Consider the following 6,045-nt stretch of genomic DNA (forward strand, 5'->3'; position numbering starts at 1 on the left):
CTGTTGGTGGCTTTAAAAAGCCAATGTCTGCCATGTGTCACCCTGCCTGGTTTAGATTCTTACTATTTCTATCAGCTATTTATAAGCATCCTTTAGCTGTTTCAGTCACCCACGGGTCTCTCTCTCCCTTCCCCCTTTACACTTGATCCAGCAGAATGTCAAGAGGTCTAGAGCTGTTCATTTTTTAAATGTTTATTGAAAAATAAGTTGCAGTTGGTATACAGACAATTAAAATAACACAGTCACAGAGTGATGCTTTGTCTTTCCAAAATGTTGTATCTATCTATCGTTATATATACAGACAAAAATAGAACTGTAAACATTGAAAGCCCCTATGTTCACACAGTTCACTTTTCTACCACAGTGCACGTTGGGTCACTAACAACTGCAACTTTTTGTTGTGTGTTTTGAAGCAGTCTGCTTTTGAAGGGAGGTATCTGTATGTTTGGTATCCTATTAAAAACGATGAAAACAATGTGAGGTCAAACTGCATACTTGCAGCAAAATGAAAGGAAGGCTTCTTTCTCTCTCTCTCTGTACTCAAAAGGTATTATTGGGCCTTGTTCACCCTGAAAGGCTTTCTCTCTGTGTGGTGGCCTCTACAGTCTATTAAAGGCAAATGAGTGAACCTTTGAGCAAAATGAGTTCCCCTGCCTGTATATTGCAGGACGTCAAAAGAGGCGAAGGGGTTTTCATAAAGATGCTCTGTATTGGAATGGAAGGAGCAAAGGGCTTATAGGTAGCTGGAGTTAGCCTGATGAGAGTTAACCTGTTTCTACTCCTGCAGCATATAAAGACTTGGCAAACATTAAGTGATCGACTTTGCCATTCTGTGAAGCACTTGGAGGATTAGGTGATGGTGTTTCCTCATGGGAAGAAGGGAGGGGAAAGGGTGTCTGAGACTGTAGTAAGGCTTATGACAGCCACACAGGAGAAAGGACAGAACTGGGTTAAGCCACACCATGATTATTTCCTTAAGAATACGATGGAAGAGGTTGCTGCGCTCATCTTGACAAGCATGGTTTAGAAGATGTGAGATGGTTTTCTACGGCCGCAACCAAGCGTGACAACTCTGCTCCCGGCGTAATTAGAAACTTGGGGCATGTTACTCATATTTTGCTCTAGCATGCTGGTTGCAGGATGCTCAACCAGGTGACTGCAAAGCCAGTGTGGTGAGCGGTTAGATTGTCACACTAAGATATGAGAGGCCAGGGTTCAAATCCCCACTCAGTTACACAGCTCACTGGGCGACCTTGGGCCAATCACTGTCTCTCAACCTAGGGGGAGGACTATGTATGCCACCTTGAGCTCCTTGGAGAAAAAGGCAGACTATAAACGTAATCAGTCAATCACCTGTGGGTAGCACCACATTGCGGTCTTTCAGCAGACTGATGTGGGCCTCTTCTAGCCTGAAGCAACTGCATGTTGGGCTTGCAGCGGTCAGGACCAGAGCTCTGGCTCTATCTGGATTTCAGAGAAGGATGAGGTCAGCCTGCCTTCCTCCAATTGCACTTAGCAGGCATGTGCCATAAAGCATGGAACCCGTTCCCAAAGCCTGCTTTCTTTGCCTGTGTGCAGTAGGGCTGGCATGTCATTAAATGTATTTCCTGCACTTCACCCGCAGTGCTGGGTTACAACAATTTCCATACTCTGAGCCAGTGTTTTTCAACCACTGTTCCGCGGCACACTAGTGTGCCGTGGGAAAATTACTTTATATATAGTCAATATAGGCACAGAGTTAATTTTTTTAACATTTTCTAATGGTGGTGTGCCTCGTGATTTTTTTCATGAAACAAGTGTGCCTTTGCCCAAAAAAGGTTGAAAAACACTGCTCTGAGCTGTTGTGCATGAAGAGCACTGATGGCAGTGCAAGGCAGGCATTTCCAAGTTGCAACCAACCCATTTGGGCACACCAGAAAGTTATTTTGACACATTTTGAATGCCTGGATGAGCATCACAAAAGCAGCACAGGTGCCGAGGACTGATGGAGTTTGACCAGCTCCACACACCTTTGCGAAAGTGCCCCCCCCCTTTTAAGCCGTGGGTTAATGGTCTCTTCCAGAATGTTGGAAGAAAGATGGATGGGGGAGAAACACTGAGCACTGATCTCAAAAAAACAAACAAACAGGAATGAGGCAGGGGAAACTAGCAGGACAACTTATCAACAGCTCCTACTCATTACCATGTAATCTGTAAGAATGTATTTTGGTTAGAGCTGTGCACACAGTTCCTCTGACAAGTCCCTGTTACATGACTTGAGTTGCAAAACACTGGCTGAGTGCTGATAGGAGCACATGGAAACAGGGAGAGCGAATGCTTTTAATGCCTCTGGCAGCGGCTTTCTGCTTTAATTGCAGAGTGGTGGCAACAGGCCAAAGTCTCATTGGCTGGTTTACTTAACTTGGCAAACCTACACAAAGGTTCAGCACGATCATTTGAAAGACTTAAGGATTTTGAAGCCCAATCACACCCAACTAGTCAGCTCCCTGCCTTTTCTCCAGTGGTAGGAAACAAAGCAAGTTATTTCTGGATGTGCAGTTTATGAGCCTCACCTTGATTCGACAGATCCTTGCTAACCAATTCACCAAGTGGATGCCATTTTCACCACCCATTTAGGGGCCCCTCAGCTTTCTCTACTGGCTTGTGGCAACTATTTCCCCTTTACAATGCCAGGCAGGAAGACCATTTGGGTGCTGGGCTTGGGTACCAGCAACTGCCATCCGCGATAAATGCATGCATGCCACCTGATCTCTTGCAAGGTATCGACAGGTTTGCCTATCCCATCATCTACCTAGCACTGCCTTTAAAGCAGAGGCTGTCCTGGTTGGTGCAAATAGAATGTGTCATCCCAAAACATCCAGGTTGAGGAAGCTAGAGCTACAGTTACAAGAGAAGCACCATTTGCATTCAGGGGATAAATTTAAGTAGTTGCTACACCTTTTTACAAGCAGGGGGTGGGGAGAGAATAAGTCTATTAGAATTACGGTAGTGGCAAAAGAATTCAAAGGAGAAGCACAACTTGCCAGCAATATTTTTCCTGGCAAAAGCAGGTGAGATCAGCTCATTGATCTATTACTTCTTGGCTTGGATAATTTGCCCACACAATAAAAAACGGACTGGCCAATATATAACTTTAGCCAAGTATATATTATTTTCATGCTCATCTATCCCTCCCCCAAAAAGATGAGCTTGTAGACTATCTAAATTTACCCCAAATGCTAGTCCCCTCAAGAGTCCTTCCTGTTGGCCCAAGCAGCAAGTACCTTTGCCACTCCAAACTGAGAACCCCAAATCAGCTTTCAGATAGATGGAGCCTGAGCTTCACCAACCCTGCTGACTTCTGCACACCTTTTTCCAAAGTATGCAGGTGAACATGCAAACATAAGAAGAGCCTGCTGGATTAGGCCAATGGCCCATCTAGTCCAGCACCCTGCAGCCTCTTCTCACAGTAGCCAACCAGATGCCTCTTCTGGGAACCCTGCAAACGGGACCTGAGCACAACGGCAGCAGCTCTCCCCTCCTGCAGTTTCCAGCAACGGCCATTCAGAAGCGTTGCTGTCTTGCAACCATGAAGGCAGAGCTTAGCCATCATGGCTAGGAGCCATTGATAGCCCTCTCCTCCGTGAAATTGTCCAATCCTCTTTTAAAAGCCATCCAAGTTGGTGGATGGCCATCACTGCCTCCTGTGAAAGGAAGTTCTATAGTTTAACTATGTGCTGGATGAAGAACGTAGGCATTTGTCTTTAACCTAAAGCAGAGTTAATGGAAGCAGTGGCCCTGCAGATGCTGTTGGACTCCAACCCTCATCAGCCCCAGCATGACAGTGGTTAGGGCCTTAACGTTAGCCTTCTCCAACCTGGTGCCCTCCAGGTGTTCTGAACTACAACTCAGCCAGACAAGAATGGGCAATGGGTATTAAGGTTTTTGAAGAATCTACTCCACAGTGATGCTGGGCCTATATCTTACCCAGAGCTTCCCAAATACAGGAGAAGGTGGGGGGGGGAGTATTTTGTATGTTCCATCAATGGCCCCAAAGTCTCTTGCGCTTGTCGTTAGTCCTGTCTGAGTGACACAGCTTTGTATAAACCGCAGTGCTAATCGTGGGGAGGTCAGGAATGGGTTGGAAAGGAAGAGAATACAGATGTAGGCATTGAGGTGCATACATTCAAAATTGTAATATATAACATTAACACTACTGACCAAGGCAGTTCTACTAGTCAGACAGAACGTAATCTCTTTCTTTCTCTTTACAATTAATACAAGGATACTCTGAATGAATTTCTTTATAGTTAGAAAAAATACACTTTACTGAACAGACATTTATTTCACATATACAATCGATTTAAAGAAACATTTAAATGTATTATACTTTTGTGACTTTGAGTGTGTGTGTGTGTGTGTGTGTGTGTGTGTTTGTCTGTCTGCCCGCCCTCCCTCCCCCTACCCCGAAAAAATATTTAGACACAATTTTGTATACTGCTAAAATGCCAGTGTTCTCTCTAAGGAAAATATTGCTACAGTTCTATGTGTACCCTGTATTAATAGCATTCTCTGTATCAGTGTAAACCCTATATAGGTCTTTGTCCACAAGACTGATGGCCTTCCATTGTAAAATCTGAAAGACTGAAATGGGACACTCTTAGTTCCAGCCAATTTGGCCACCTCCACGGAAATGTTGTGTATCAAACTGTTAAGGGCATATGTCCACAAAAGCTTCCTTGCACATGCAGCTCTCTTACATGGTGGGATTTCAGAGATCAGATTTCTCCAGAATTACAGCTGAATGAGAACGGCAGATTATCGGGATCCACCTTAATATAAAATAATTTACATCTTGCTGCTGAAATCACTTTAAAAGGCAGTGTCATTATATTTCAGTTCACTTACCCATCTTCGCATAGTTTAAATTTCATTTAAGCCCACTTTCTTTGTAACCCTTAAGCATTACTACATCTTCATGGGAATTTAGCCTTCTCTCTCTTGTTTCCAACTTTCAACTGTCTTTTTGTTTTCTCTTGTCTGCCACAGTGAAACTTTTTGCCCAAACTTTCTTTACAGAATAAGGCTGGAGCTATTCCCAACAAATACTGTGATGCATGTTATTCCACTCTGTGTTCAAAATAAAATGGCCTCTACCAGACACAACCATTTTAAAGGGATAGAGTGGATAATTTTTGGTACTGAAGGGGCTGCCAAAATGGCTGCATACTGATGGCGGTGGAATTTTTATTTAAAAAAACGAATTAATGGATGCCATCTTGAGGCCAAACATGTCGAAAACGGTCTGTCACAAAAGCCTCCACTCTTGCTCCTATTCCCTCAACAGACATATTTCTTCCTTTCTGCTTCCATATTTTTCCAGGCTGCTTGAAATGTGTCCTCCATCTCTGAGGCAGAATTGGTGGGCTGGATCACACTCCTCATGAGGAAACGATGAGGACCCTAGCAGTTAGCAAGCCCTATTTTTAGATGACAGCTGAGCTACTGAATGCTACATTTTCCCACTGCTAGGAGACTCTTGAAGGCAGATGGCCTGACAGTGTGACTGTTTCCCCACCCTCACCCCAGAGGAATAATTTTTGTGTAAAAGGTGTACAAAAAAGATCCTTGCATCAAAGCCATTTGGAAAAGAAAGAAAAAAACTACCTGTGGTACTAGAATCACAAAGCTAACACAGCTAATACAAAAGGTTTTTCACTCATTTAGCACAGGAAATATGCCAAGTACATACATACAAACACACACAAGTGAAATCAACACAACCATTATTTTTGGTTTTAAATTTGGCACATTCCTTTTAAAAACAGTCTTCCCCAACTGGGTTCCCTCCAGATGTTTTGGACCACCACCACCCCCAACTCCCATCAGCTCCCATGGAATTATGAGAGTTGGAATCCAAAACAACGGGAGGGCAAGAAGGCTGCTTTAAAACTACTTTTTTTTCTAGGGCTATAGAGCAAGGGAATAAAAAAAATAGGAGAGGATGTTCTGGAAGGTTCCTAGGATGAAGGCAGTGGGAGCAATTTTCTGGATTAAGCCCTGGAA

This window comes from Lacerta agilis, chromosome 13 (genome assembly GCF_009819535.1).
Source record: "Lacerta agilis isolate rLacAgi1 chromosome 13, rLacAgi1.pri, whole genome shotgun sequence".
Taxonomy (NCBI): Eukaryota; Metazoa; Chordata; class Lepidosauria; order Squamata; family Lacertidae; genus Lacerta; species Lacerta agilis.